The sequence below is a fragment of the Musa acuminata genome, chromosome BXJ3-3 (assembly GCF_036884655.1).
Source record: "Musa acuminata AAA Group cultivar baxijiao chromosome BXJ3-3, Cavendish_Baxijiao_AAA, whole genome shotgun sequence".
Taxonomy (NCBI): Eukaryota; Viridiplantae; Streptophyta; class Magnoliopsida; order Zingiberales; family Musaceae; genus Musa; species Musa acuminata.
Window position 1 is genome coordinate 15,234,135 of NC_088351.1, and position 15,711 is coordinate 15,249,845.

A 15,711-nucleotide genomic window follows, 5' to 3' on the forward strand; every position below is an offset into this window, starting at 1 on the left:
CAAAACTATCTTTTTGCCCAGAAAACCCTAATGCCCTTCTCCCCCTTGTTGCTGCGCCGCCGCCGCCGCCACCCTGCTAGCAGCGGCCTGTGCGGCGAGGGCGAGGGCACTGCCCTCGCCTGCAGGTGGCACGCCCGCTGGGGTCGCTGCCGCTGCAGGTGGGCGCCCCCGCGGGCGCCGCCGCCTCCGCGGGCGGTTCTGCCCGCGAGTCAGCGCCCGCAGGTGGTGCTGTCTCGCTGGCGGCCGCCCCTGCGGGGTTTTTGCCCGTGGGAGCAGCGGCCACAGGCGCCGCTGCCCTGCGGTGCCTCAGCCCGCGCTGCTGCCCCGCGGCGCCTTTGCCCGCGGGCTCAGTGGCCGCAGGCGCTTCTACCGAGCGGGCTGCCAGCCCCGCCGGCCGCAAGCCTACTGCAAGCAGACCGCCGGCCGGCTGCTGCAGACACAGCGCTTGCACATGCGCCGGCGCTGTGCTGCCTGGCTGCGGCTGCGGCTGGCTGCAGGCATGCAGATCGAGGGCAGCAACTGTTGCTGCCCTTCCTTGCTTTTGCGTCAACGATTTTGACGTCAATATTCTTCCTAAACACAACACACGCAGTTCAAAAAACCAATCATTCGCACGAACAACCTGGCTCTGATACCACTGTTGGGAAATCCTAGGGGGCGACATCATATGCGCAGCGGAAGAACAAGAAAACAAAAATCCCCGATTCCCAAAAAGATGTTCATCGTCGTGCGAAGATTGGTGCGCAAAATCCGCAAAAAACACAAAACTGCGTATAGAGATTGTGTTACCTAGGGAGATCGTATATCCCTGTTTCCTTGCAGATCCTTAGGAGAGGGTGAAGGAGGTCAAGCGTCCTCCTCTCTAGCGGTGATCCACACAGTAGGGTTGCGACGATGCTCCTCAAAACTCCAGGCCTACTCTTAGGGGGAGAGGGAGAGGAGAATAGGAAGGGCAAGCAAAGACTCTAGCCTATGAGGCTGTGAATCCCTCCTATTTATAGAGATCCCGTGTCAAAACCCTAATGGGTCCTTTCCCTAGTGGGTATTGGATCTGCATCCAATAAGACAAGGGCTCCGTCGGATATCTCATATCCGAACCTCTACTCATCGCAATGCCTACCATATGTGTGTGACCCTCTAGGCCCAATATCGAGCTGGCCGTGAGTCATACCTGTCAGAACTCCTTCTAACTCAGTGAATTATTATCTCTGTAATAATTCACTCGACTCATCGACTACGGAAGTACTAGGCCACTACGCCGTAGTCCCCAGACGATACAGGGGAATCCAATCCATTGGACCTGTCTGTCCTCAGTTACCATGTACCTATAGTCCCTCATCCATCTAATATCCCAGAGACCGTATATCGAGCATGGTGCTGTCAGACCCATACGGTTTCTACTTGAGTCTCGCTCTAATCGGATTCTCCCGGAGAACTCTTTCTCTCTCAACCCGAATGACCCTGGCCAGGGATTTGTCTGAGCAAGAACACATGGGATATTCCTCTCATGATACCGAGAGTGGATGATCCTCTATCGACACTCAATAGCCCTCGTAAGGTCGACTACCACTCCCAATGACCAGTTGTACTAGATCTAGGAACAGCCAAACCTATAAGTCTGGTATCAAAGAGTGGAGCACTCATACAGGACATCCTTGGTGTCTCAAGTCTAAGAACCAAATACACCACTAGGACTACGGAATCGTTGTCTGACAATAAGGCATCATCAACCATCCAGCATTCCGTAAGCGGATCAATCAGTGAACTCATTCTCCAATGAGCACCTGTACTGTATCCCTAGTGTCCCTACACGAGCAGCTATGAGACCAGCTGCATCCATCATATGGACGGGTATACAGCACACCAGTCTATCCGGTTATCACGATGTCCCTCTCGAGTAACCTATGACCGGGATTATTTAGGATATGTGTTTAAAGGTGAATCGATCTCATTATCGTGATCTCATCACGATCCGATTCCCATTGCACAAATCCAAGGACATCACAATATATATGCATTTATGCAATAGTTATAAAGTGATATACGCCAAAATATAATAAGCAAAAAGATTCTGTATCAAGTCACACGTGCCATCACTCACGTGATTGGCTTGCTGGGCACTTATGACTAGCAATTCGGACCCAAGTTGCTGTGGGCGGTGCAACCGGCCCAGCCAAGAGGTGCAACCGCCCAGGGCTCAGTCTCCAAGCGAGACTAGGCAGTGCAACCTCCTCTGTCAAGAGGTAGCACCGCGAGAGCTCAAGTTTCGAGCTCTACCAAAAGGTGCAACCACCGAGCTCGGTCTTCGAGCTCTGGCAAAGAGGTGCAACCACCTCTGGCAGAGAGGTGCAACCACCTTTGGCAGAGAGGTGCAACCACCTCTGGCAGAGAGGTGCAACCTCTCTGGTCAGGAGATGCACCGCCTGAGCTCGGTCTTCGAGCTCTAGCAGAAAGGTGCAACCACCCCTGACAGAGAGGTGCATCCACCTGAGCTCAGTCTTCGAGCTCTGCCAGGCGGTGCAACCTCTCCAGTCAAGAGGTGCAACCGCCGGATCCCGGAATTCTGGGATTTGATCGTTTTGAGCTCCAAATTTGAACTGGGTTAGGGCCTATAAATACCCCACCCGTTCAGCACAGAAAGGAGATAGATCCACTCCGAATTCTTGATATTTTCTGTGATTCTAAGAGCTCAAAATTGTGTAAAGTCCAAAAGTTCTCCTCTTTCTGTTCTTCAAAGTCTTGAGTTGTAAAGAGAGGAGAGAAAAGATCTGTAAAGGTTATCTCCGGAGCCTGTCAAAAGGAGAGAAACTGTAAAAGGGTAGTTGGCCTTCGCCTGTTGAAGGAAGGCCTCTAGTTGACGTCGGCAACCTCGTCGGTGGAGGAAGCCAAAAGTGGAGTAGGTCAAGACTGACCGAACCACTCTAAATCTCTGGTTTGCGTTTATTTTTTAGCACTTTATCATTACTGCAAACCTCCTACATAGCTACTGCCCTCTGCGCTTTTACGAACGATTCTCTAAGTTCAGATCTTTCCGAATCTGCATTGAGACGTAAATCGGTGTTTTCGTACGATCTTTACATCGCAGTTTACGCTTACGCTTTGATTCCATTCATAACTGCGAACTGCTTTCTGCACATTCACAAAAAGATTTTCAAAGTTCAGTTTCTGCGTTTAGACGTAAAACTGCGTTTAGACGCAAAACTATGTTTAGACGTAAAACCACGTTTAGATGCAAAACTGCGTTCAGACGCAAAACTACGTTCAGACGCAAAACTGCGTTTAGACGTAAAACTGCGTTCAGACGTAAAACTGCGTTCAGACACAAAACTGCGTTCAGACGCAAAACTGCGTTTAGATGTAAAACTACGCTTAGACGTAAAACTGCGTTTAGACGCAAACTGCGTTTAGACGTAAACTGCTCTTAGACGCAATCTGTTCTTAGACGAAAACTGCGCTTAAATACAAACTGTGAATCGGCTTTTGCATCATAATAGATTTCATTGAATGAACGCACCTTTCGGTTCTAAATTGCTGTAAGATTTCCGCTGCACTAATTCACCCCTCCCTCTTAGTGCTCTAGATCCTAACACTTACTTCTATCAAACTCCTAATAAGACTCATATTCCCTTACAACTCCTAATTCTTCTCTAAGAAAAAACCTCCTACATAAATGCCCCTCTTAATTAGGACTCTCTTAGCTAGAGTCCTAACATAATGTCCTTCCTCTTCAAATCAGCCTTGTCCTCGAGGCTGATGATTCGTGAATTATGGGAATTTGATCTACAAGTTATCATAGTTCTCCCAAGTGGGCGAGTTCTAAGGTAGAGTTCCAAGGAGGCCGATCCCCTAAAGAGATCAACCCCAAGTTTAGAATCTGCAAGGGTTCTAACAGTTCCTCCCTCCAAGCTGCTGCTCAAAGGCTGTAGAAAATATTCATCTATTGCTTATGAAAAGAGGTGGAATACATGACTATTTATAGAGCTTCTAAACCCTAACTCCTAATAGGACTCTTACTTAAGACTCCTACTTCTAACCAACTTCTAATAGGACTCCTACTCAAGACTTTTACTTATAACCAACTTCTAATAGGACTCCTAATCAAGACTCCTATTCCTTTACAACTCCTTATTCTTCTCTAAGAAATAATCTCCTAACCCTAGCTGGCCACTTCACCTCTTTAATAGGGGTCGGCTTAGGTAGGATTTCCATAAATGTCTCTCTCAATTAGGACTCTCCTAGCTAGAGTCCTAACAGAATGTCCCTCTCAATTATGACTCTCCTAGCTAGAGTCCTAACAGAGTCATAATAGAATGCCCCTCTCAATTAGGACTCTCCTAGCTAGTGTCATAACAGAGTACTAATAGATTGTCCCTCTCAATTAGGACTCTTCAAATTAGCCTTGTCCTCAAGGCTGAGATTCCATGAACTCAGGGAACCGGGTCATCAGCTCCTCGTATGATTCCCATGTGGCATCTTCAAGTGGTAGATTATTCCAATGCACCAGTACTTTAGAAGAGGGATGTCGACGACGCATCACGATCATGCGATCGAGGATGGCTTGTGGTTGGGCAGTTAGATCTGGGGTGACTTGTGTTCCCCCAACTTGGGCTTTAGGCATGAGACGTGGAAGACAGGGTGAATTTTGGCATCCTTAGGTAATTTAAGTCTGTACACCACGGCTCCAATATGCTCTGTGATCTAATAGGGCCCATAAAAATGTGGGGATAGCTTCATGGAGGCTCAAGTGTTGATAGAGAGTTGCTTGTATGGTTGTAGGCGAAGATAAACCCAATCTCCTACTGAAAATTCTCTTTCACTTCGTCGTGTGTTGGCTTGTTGATTCATTCTGGCTTGAGCGGTAGAGAGATTATCTTTTAACAGTTTTAAGAGTTTGTCCATATCAATCAATTCTTGGTCAACCTGATCTATCTTGGCCGAGCCAATTACATAATTTGGAATCACAAGGGATGGTCGACCATACAATGCTTCATAAGGGGCACGTTTTATAGATGAATGATATGCAGTATTATACCACCATTTGGCCCAGGGAAGCCATTTCGCCCACTCTTTTGGTTGGTCGCTAGCGAAACACCGGAGGTACGTCTCTAAGCACATATTTACCACCTCTGTTTGTGTTAGAACCCTTGTAGATTCTAAATTTGGGGTTGATCTCTTTAGGGGATCGGCCTCCTTGGAACTCTATAGGGGTTCCTCCCTCAAAGTTGCTGCTCAAAGGCTGCAGAAAAGATTCATGTATTGCTTATGAAAAGAGAAGGAATACATGGCTATTTATAGGGCTTCTAAACCCTAACTCCTAATAGAACTCCTACTCAAGACTCTTACTTCTAACCAACTCCAAATAGGACTCCTAGTCAAGACTCCTATTCCCTTACAACTCATAATTCTTCTCTAAGAAAACTCCTCCTACATGAATGCCCCTCTCAATTAGGACTCTCCTAGCTAGAGTCCTAACATAATGTCCCTCTCAATTAGGACTCTCCTAGCTAGAGTCCTAACAGTTTTACATGAATGTCTCTCTCAATTAGGACTCTCCAAGCTAGAGTCCTAACAGACCCGCCCTCTTCAAATCAGCCTTGACCTCGAGGCTGATGATTCGTGAATTATGGGAATTTGATCTTCAAGTCGTCATAGTTCTCCCAAGTGGCATCTTCTTTTCGTAGGTTCGCCCACTGTATTAGCACTTCATTAGTGGGTCGTCGTCATCGAGTCACGATCCGTCGATCAATAATGGCACTTGGCTGGGTCTGTAGTTCTCTTTGGGTTGTCATATTTGGTGGGTGGCTTTAGGCTGTCTCCAAGCACCTATTTAAAACTTCCGTCTGGCTATTGGTTTGTGGGTAATATATCGTACTCCATTTCAATTTAGTACCCTGCATATGGAATAACCTTGTTCAAAATCTGCTCTTAAAGATGCAAGTAGAATTTGTCACAAGCACAATACGTCCCTTATAGAATAATTCTTTTGAGTCTCGATTGTAATGGGCCACGGAGATTGGTGCTTCCACTAATTTTTTAATTTTTTTTTATCTTACTAGTCTCCGAATCTTCCTGTCATTCCATCTTAATATCCTCAAGGAAGTCGCTGGTTGGAAGTAAAACGACTGAAAATTCAGCTTGCTCAAGTAGTTGCGAAAGCGCATCTGCAACAACATTCTCTTTCCCTCTTTTATAAGTTATTTCATAATCAAATCCAAGAAGTCTTGTTACTCATTTTTGCTGCTCAGGGGATTATATCTTTCACTTCAAAATGTACTTGAGGCTTGTATGGTCGGTTTTAATTTGAAATCGTCGGCCAATAAAGTAGAGTCCCCACCTCGTTGCTGTGCGCACAATGGCGAGCATCTCCTTATTATATGTTGACTTTTTTTGATGGGAGGGAGATAATACCTTGCTAGTGTATGTGAGTGGTCGACCATCTTGCATAAGAATGGCTCCAATTCCGACTCCAGATGTGTCGGCCTCAATAATGAAGGGTCGGTTGAAATCTGGTAGTGTTAGCACCGGCGTCGTCGTCATGGCTGCCTTAAGTTTGTCGAAGGCAACGGAGGCTCAGTCCGACCATTGGAAGACATCTTTTTTCAGTAAGGAAATAATTGGTGCACTGATCTCTCCATAGTTTTTCACGAACTTGCAGTAGTAGCCTGTTAAACTAAGAAAGCCATGTAGCAATTTTATGTTCCTCGAGGAAGGCCAGTTTTGCATTGCTTCAATTTTGAAGGGGTCCACCATCACACCTTCCTCTAATATGATATGCCCAAGATATTTCACCTTTTGTTGAAGAAAGTAAAAATTCGTAGTGGTCGTTGTGTGTTCAAAAGTCAATTTTCGGTATGATTTCTTCATACACTCATATTTGATAATACCCGGATCGAAGATCCAGTTTTGTGAAGATTTGTGCTCACTTTCATCTAGCAATTCATCTACTACTGGAATAGGATATTTATCCTTGATGGTTATGCCATTGAGAGCTCAGTAATCAACGCATATTCGCAATGTTTCGTCCTTCTTGCGTACAAGTAGCACCGGTGAAGAGTAGATGTTGCAACTTGGCCGAATAACTCCTGTTTCAAGCAACTCTTTTATAATCATTTTTATTTCATCCTTCTGGAGATGTGAATACCGATATGGCTGAGTATTTGCTAGAGATTTGACTGAAAAAATCATTATACAATGATCATGCCGACGAGTAATGTAATATCCCTCACTTTTGAAAATTATTAAAAAGAAATTATATGTAAATTTGAGGATCTATATGTAAATATAAAAATTTAGAGGACTAAACTGCTAAGTTGCAAAATGAAAAGAAAATAAAGAAAAGCGAAAATTTTGGTTTTATCCCACCGCCTCCCATGCACTCTCTATTTCTTGGGGCGTGAGGAGAGAAGAAAGAAGTAGAAGAGGGAAAAGAAGAGATTAGGAAGAAGAGGGAGAAGAGAAGAAAAGAAGAAGAAGAAGAAGAGAGGGAAGATGGAGAGGAGAGAGAGAGTGGCAGCAGCTGCAGCTAGGGCTGGCAACACCTCTGTTTCCCGCAGGTGTAAACAGAGGAGAGTATGAGTGGGGCGTTGGGGAGGAGAAGGGAAGAGGAAGAAGAAGAACAAGAAGAAGAGAGGAGGATAGCTGAGGCAAGGCTGCAGCGGGGAGGTGTGTGGCGTTGGGGAGGAAAAAGGAAGAGGAGAAGAAGAGAAGGAGAAGAAGAGGGAAAAGAGAGGGAAGTGTAATATCCCTCACTTTTGAAAATTATTAATAAGGATTTATATGTAAATTTGAGGACCTATATGTAAATATAAAAATTTCAAGGACTAAACTGCAAAGTTACAAAATGAAAAGTAAATAAAGAAAATCAAAAATTTTGGTTTTATCCCACCGCCTCCCACGCACTCTCTGTTTCTTCGAGAAACAGAGAGGAGCGGTGGGGCGTGAGGAGAGAAGAAAGAAGAAGAAGAGGGAAAAGAAGAGAGGAGGAAGAGGGAGAAGAGAAGAAAAGAAGAAGAAGAAGAAGAAGAAGAGAGGGAAGATGGAGAGGAGAGGGAGAGGCAGCAGCAGTAGCTAGGGCTGCTGCACCTCTATTTCCCGTAGGTGGAAACAGAGGAGAGTATGTGTGGGGCATTGGGGAGAGAAGAAGAAGAAGAAGAAGAAGAAGAAGAGAGGAGGATAGCTGCGGCAAGGCTGCAGCGAGGAGGTGTGTGGCGTTGGGGAGGAAAAGGGAAGAGGAGAAGAAGAGAAGGAGAAGAAGAGGGAAAAGAGAGGGACGAGGGAGAGGAGCGAGAGGTGGCAGCAGCTAGGGCTGCAGCACCTCTATTTCCTGTAGGTGGAAACAGAGGAGAGGTGTGGGGCGTTCGAAGGGGAGAAGAAGAAGAAGAGGAAGAGAAGAAGAAGAGGAAGCAGGAGAAGAGGTTGTGATACCTCTGTTTCCTACAGAGGAAACAGAGGAGAGGGTGTGTGTGACGCCGGGGAAGAAGGGGCTACAGCTGCGGCGATGGCAGCTGCAGCTGGAAGAGAAAAAGAAGAGGAAGATGAGCAGGGGAGGAAGAAGAGGTTGCGGCCGTGGCTGCGGTCGCGACTGCAGCAGTTGCAGCGGGGAGAGAAGAAGAAGAAAGGAAGGAGAAGGAAGAGGAGAAGGGAAAGTAGTAGCTGCGGTTGCGGCAGTGGCAGCTGCAGCTGTGGCAGGGAAAGAGAAAAAGGAAAGGAAGAAGAAGAGAAAGGGAAGGAGAGGAAGAAGAGAGGAAGAGGAGAAGGGGCAGCGGCTGCGGTGATGGCAGCTGCAGTTGGAAGAGAAGAAGGAGAGGAAGATGAGCAGGGGAGGAAGAAGAGGCTGCGGCCGTGGCTGAGGCTGCGACTGCAGCAGTGCAGTTGGGAAAGAAAAGAAAGGAAAGGGGGAAAAGGGGGCTGCAGACGGGATTGCAGCCGCAGCCGCAGCGACTGCGTATGCAGCAGTTATGTCTGCGAGAGAAGGGAGGAACGAAGGTAGTGCGATTGTGGTAGCAGCTGCGGTGGCGGCTGTGGCAACTGCGTTTGGGAAAGAAAAAGAAGGAATGAGAGTAAGAGAGAGCAGGTGACTGTGCCTCGATGTTCGACACGTGGTGTAGTTTCGAAGAAAGGAAGAAAACGGGAGCACAAAACGAAATAGAGAGAGGACACGGAGGAAAAGTAGAAGGATTTGGGCTGGCACCTTCTTTGGATCTTCGGATCGAAATCCTTGAAAGGTAAGTTCCCTTATCGTTTCTCCTATAATTGCTCTGATATTTCTTATTGCAAGTTCCAGATTCGTTCCTCTTGTAATTGCTCTAATCTTTCCTATTGCAAGTATCATAATCTTTCCTTACTGTAATTTGATCTCCACATTTGATTTGAATATGTGGAACTTGAATTGTTGTAGCCTTGCATTTGATATATGTCTTGTTTAGACATATCGATCTGAATCTATGCAACTTCTAAGATTCTGAACTTTCGTCCTTGTTATGATTATAACTTCATGTGTTGACCTATGATTTGGACAAAACTTATTTGATCAGAATATAGACTCATAAACCTTTGTTTTGGTAGATTATTTTAAGAATTCGGAGTAAGTTTGTCTGCCCAAACTTCTGTTTCAAATGAGCCTACTGATTTTGCACAACAAGGATCGTAATTTATGACCTTTTGATACTAAACTGCTTATAAGTCCCTGTTGCAAATGTTGATTTATTCAAAGCTTATTTCATTGGAAACTAGACTCATAGATCTTTCTTTTGATATATGGATTGAAAGATTTGGAATCCAAACAGCTGCCCAGTTATCTGTTGAATCTGACATTATGAATTCTACTAAACATAGATTTTGTTCTACGATCCTTGTTTACCAAATTATTTGTAACTCTCTCTATTGGATAGTTCAATTCATATGAAGCCTGTCTTATCTAAAAGTTTAATCCAATGATATATTTCTGAGTAAATTGGAGCACGATTAATAGTTTGAATCATTTGTTCAATGTGCCTCTTGTATTCTGCTAGAAATCGAGCTTTGGTCGATTTCTAATATTCTGGTTTCATTCCATTGGAAATTGATATTCTTTAGCTTTCTTATTCAATTGAGCTTTATAATACTGCTTTAAATTCTTGTATGCTCTTGTCCTTAAAGTTATTTGCATTCTTGAAAACTATTGTGTAATGTTTATGTTATATCGTATTGACTCATTTAGGCACATGTGTATCCCATTGTTCCGCATTTGCTTTCGATGTGGGCCTATTCCATTTCCTTTCAAAATCCGAAAATCATTGTGAAATATTATTGCTTACTTCGTATTGACTCGTAAAGGCACATGTACGTTTTATTGTTCCGCGTGTGCTTCTGATATATGCTACTTATTTTTAAAACTACCCTCTTGTACTCTGGTGTGTGGGATTGTCTGGACCTTTGTCCGAAATGGTAAAGGGTTTGTGCTTATTGCCCGCTCTGTGGGATATTTTGGACCTTTGGCATAAATGGTAAAGGGTATGTGCTTAGAGCCTGCGATGCTCTGCCGGCCCCCTCTGACTTCACCTAGACGTGGGTGGATGGAGCTCCCAGACGTGGGAGACTTTTGTCAAGTGGTCATCCAGAAATGGATGAATCACATTCTGATTGAGATCCCACTACACCTTCTATATTTTGAAATGATATCTAGAGCTTTGGTTATGTGTTTTTATATATGCTTTGGATAAGGATGATATGATTGCAACGTCAAGGACGACGTTTGAGCTTCTGTACGGTATTTATTTTTGATATGCTCTGAAATGGTTCATTCACTATTGATATGGTTCGAAATGTTCCATATGTCGTTGATATGCTCCGGAACATTTCATACGCCATTGATAAACTTCGAAATGTTTCATTCGTTACTGATATGCTCCAATTATTCTGTGCTTCATTTGCTATGAACTGATATGTTCTGAAATGTCCTATCTGCCATTGATATGTTCCAATTACTCTGTGCTCCATTTTTTATGAATCAAATATGTTTGAATGACATGATACATATGATTTTGTATCTAATGAGAAGGTATCCTTGAGAATTCTTGTATTCTGCCTTGCAATATGATACCTTACTTGTTTGAAATCGTTCTTTTTGTTCTGAATATGCTTTGTCACTTGCTGGGCCGTTTTTGGCTCACTCCGTTGTTATATAAATCTTTCAGGTCAGCTTGTCACTCTTCGAGATGTTTGATTTGGGCTGAGGCAATGGATAACTATTCAGAATTATGGGCAAGTCTGATTGGTTATTATGATATTGTTGTATATGTATGTTTTGTATGTAATGAAATGTTGTCGATGAACCGAAATGGATATACTGTGTCAAAGTATTAGGAGATCTCTCTAATTTGGAATTTCAGAATGTTAAGTCAAATTTATGATGATACGAACTTGTGGTGAATTGTTGGAGTTCTGATTGTATATATTACTTAGCTTGTGGATTTATAAATGTTGTTCATGTTTGTTAAGTTGGCTTGGGTTGCCATAAATGTGAATTATCGAGTGATGTGATATATGATTATAAATTGCACAGGTTTTATAGATGTGAATTTGATAGAATGTTTTTCAGTGTCCTCAAACGTTAGTTTGGATCCTAGATTGGTCTGTGAAGAAAATTTTAATATCATGGATATATTTTGAGGGGCGTGACAGAGGTGGTATCAGAGCATGGTTTGAGGATTACAGAAATATTTGATATGTTGATGTGCAAAATATATTGAGGTCTAATGAACTTTAGTGATTGGTGGAAAGTTTTCTTTGATGCATTTTAGGAATCTAGGATGATAAGGACATTTGGTCCTCCTATTTCATTTGTTTCTGTTTAATTAAGTGGGATGAAAGGGTTGATCGAAGATATTGAATCAGAGTGGCGTAGAAGAAGCATGGTGCACCCAATGTCATTGGTGGTAGAAAAACGGATGAAGCAAACAGAGAAGATATTTGATGTACAAAATTGTTCTGATGATTGAAAGATTTTTTTTTTGCCACTTTATATTGGAAGTAGAGGTTGATTATTAATGGCAACAATGAAAATTTTTTTTGGAGAATCGATGGCAAGAATGAAAAGGACAAGTTTACCAATAAAAATATGATTAGAAATGAATTAGAAAGTGTTAACAAGAGGGTCGAGACATTTGGATTTGAAAAGGGAAGTCACCACAAAAGACTCAATCATGTGTGAATTGCAAGTTAAATTATAAAACAAGTTTGTGTTGGTGGGTGACTGGAGTATATTTGCTTGTAGAAAGTTGGATCATAAAACAAAAGACTGCCTTTTGAACAAGAAGAAAGAGTCACTGCCTCATAAATCATCAGCCCATGTCAGAGTGTATGCTAACACTGAATATGATTCTAAAACTTCTGAATTAGTGGACGAAAGTATTATGCATGTTTATGAAAGAATGCAAATATTTGTTTGAACATGGGTTCTATCTACGATTTGATTCGTAACATGTTGCCTATCACATGGGTATTCAACCTAGACCACTGTATTATGTGATATATGTAAAATACGATCATTGGAGATTCTTTGATAACGAACTTTAATCTGGTCCTCTTGTCTGATATTTATTGGAGAACTTGAACTTTTTGTTGATTTAGTTCTCCTAGAGATTTGGAGTTTTGATATTATACTTGATATGGATTGACTATCTTCCTATCATACCAGTATGGATTGGTATATAACAAATAATCACTTTTTGTACATTTGATCAGCCGATCTTTTATTTTGAAAGTATTAGACATGATTTATCTCCTTGCCTAATGTATCCCAGAATGACTTGCTTCGATTACCTCCAAACGTGACTTTGCTTTTGATTCGGTCTTTGGGACAATCCCAATATCTAAGCCTCTCTGCAGAATGATATCATTTGAGTAAGTGGAATTAGAAAAACAACTACAAGGATTATTAAATGAGGATTTTATTTGGATTAATATTTTATCATTGGGTGCTCTGGTGTTAGTTAAAAAGATGGATGGAACATTGAGGCTTTGTATTGATTATGGATAGTTGAATCAAGTGATCATCAAAAACGATTATTTTCTGAAGTAACAACTTGCTTGATTAATTACAGGGTGCGCAAGTATTTTTAGAAATTAATTGAAGGTCGGGTTACCGTCTATTGAGAATCAAGGAGGAGAATATTTCGGTCACTCTTAGATAATTATGTCATTATATTGTATAGATGAAAGTATTTGAGAGCAGGAGGAGGAAATAAAGATATCATAATCCTCATCTTTTCGTCGATTGAGCTATGATCAATTTAAAGGATTAAATTTTCTTTTAAGGAGGGGAGAGTGTAATATCCCTCACTTTTGAAAATTATTAATAAGGATTTATATTAAAATTTGAGGACCTATATGTAAATATAAAAATTTCAAGGACTAAACTACTAAGTTGCAAAATGAAAAGAAAAGAAAGAAAACCGAAAATTTCGGTTTGATCCCACCGCCTCCCACGCACTCTCTGTTTCTTCGAGAAACATAGAGGAGCGGTGGGGAGTGAGGAGAGAAGAAAGAAGAAGAAGAGGGAAAAGAAGAGAGGAGGAAGAGGGAGAAGAGAAGAAAAGAAGAAGAAGAAGAAGAAGAAGAAGAAGAAGAAGAAGAAGAAGAAGAAGAAGAAGAAGAAGAGAGGGAAGATGGAGAGGAGAGGGAGAGGCAGCAGCAGCAGCTAGGGCTGCTACACCTCTGTTTCCCGCAGGTGGAAACATAGGAGAGTATGTGTGGGGCATTGGGGAGAGAAGAAGAAGAAGAAGAAGAAGAAGAAGAGAGGAGGATAGCTGTGGCAAGGCTGCAGCGAGGAGGTGTGTGGCATTGGGGCGGAAAAGGGAAGAGGAGAAGAAGAGGGAAAAGAGAGGGACGACGGAGAGGAGCGAGAGGTGGCAGCAGCACCTCTGTTTCCTATAGGTGGAAACAGAGGAGAGGTGTGGGGCGTTCAAAGAGGAGAAGAAGAAGAAGAGGAAGAGAAGAAGAAGAGGAAGCAGGAGAAGAGGTTGTGATACCTCTGTTTCCTGCAGAGGAAACAGAGGAGAGGGTGTGTGTGACGCCGGGGAAGAAGGGGCTGTAGCTGCGGCGATGGCAGCTGCGGCTAGAAGAGAAGAAGAAGAAGAAGATAAGCAAGGGAGGAAGAAGAGGTTGCGGCCGTGGCTGCGGCCGCGACTGCAGCATTTGCAGCGGGGAGAGAAGAAGAAGAAAGGAAGGAGAAGGAAGAGAAGGGAAAGTAGTAGCTGCGGTTGCGGCAGTGGTAGCTGCTGCTATGGCAGGGAAAGAAAAAAAGGAAAGGAAGAAGAAGAGAAAGGGAAGGAGAGGAAGAAGAGAGGAAGAGGAGAAGGGGCTGCGGCTACGGCGATGGCAGCTGCAGTTGGAAGAGAAGAAGAAGAGGAAGATGAGCAGGGGAGGAAGAAGAGGCTGCGGCCGTGGCTGAGGCTGCGATTGCAGTAGTGCAGTTGGGAATGAAAAGAGAGGAAAGGGGGAAAAAGGCACATGTACGTTTTGTTGTTCCGCGTGTGCTTCCGATATATGCTACTTATTGTTAAAACTGCCATCTTGTACTCTGGTGTGTGGGATTGTCTGGACCTTTGCCAGAAATGGTAAAGGGTATGTGCTTATTGCCCGCTCTGTGGTATATTCTGGACCTTTGCCAGAAATGGTAAATGGTATGTGCTTAGAGCTTGTGATTCTCTGCCGGCCCCCTCTGACTTCACCTAGACGTGGGTGGATGGAGCTCCCAGACGTGGGAGACTTTTGTCAGGTGGTCATTCAGAAATGGATGAATCACATTCTGATTGAGATCCCACTACACCTTCTATATGTTTGATATGATATCCAGAGCTTTGGTTATGTGTTTTTGTATATGCTTTGGATAAGAATGATATGATTGCAACGTCAAGGACGATGTTTGAGCTTCTGTGCGGTATTTATTTTTTATATGCTCTGAAATGGTTCATTCACTGTTGATATGGTTCGAAATCTTCCATATGTCGTTGATATGCTCCGGAACATTTCTTACGCCATTGATAAACTCTGAAATGTTTCATTCGTTACTGATATGCTCCAATTACTCTGTGCTCCATTTGCTATGAACTCATATGTTCTGAAATATCCTATCTGCCATTGATATGTTCCAATTACTCTGTGCTCCATTTGTTATGAATCAAATATGTTTGAATGGCATGATACATATGATTTTGTATCGAATGAGATGGTATCCTTGAGAATTCTTGTATTCTGCCTTGCATTATGATACCTTACTTGTTTGAAATCCTTCTTTTTGTTCTGAATATGCTTTGTCACTTGCTGGGCCATTTTTGGCTCACTCCGTTGTTATATAAATCTTTCAGGTTAGCTTGTCACTCTTCGAGATGTTTGATTTGGGCTGAGGCAGTGGATAGCTATTCAGAATTATGGGCAAGTCTAATTGGTTATTATGATATTGTTGTATAAGTATGTTTTGTATGTAATGAAATGTTGTCGATGAACAGAAATGTATATACTGTGTCAAAGTATTAGGAGATCTCTCTTATTTGGAATTTTAGAATGTTAAGTCTAATTTATGATGATACGAACTTGTGGTGAATAGTTGGAGTTCTGATTGTATATATTACTTAGCTTGTGGATTTATAAATGTTGTACATGTTTGTTAAGTTGGCTTGGGTTGCCATAAATGTTAATTATCGAGTGATGTGATATATGATTATAAATTGC

The 15,711-nt window shown here is 42.8% G+C and overlaps 1 protein-coding gene across 1 annotated transcript in view; it reads left to right on the top strand.

The window, feature by feature from the left end:
* Nucleotides 1-8,991: 8,991 nt before the first annotated feature.
* The window catches only part of LOC135632366 (vicilin-like seed storage protein At2g18540), a 29,957-nt gene continuing 23,237 nt past the window's right edge, over nt 8,992-15,711 (top strand). The window contains exon 1 of the mRNA XM_065140876.1: nt 8,992-9,224. The gene's annotated coding sequence lies outside the window, so the exon portion shown is untranslated. The remainder of the gene's footprint in view (nt 9,225-15,711) is intronic.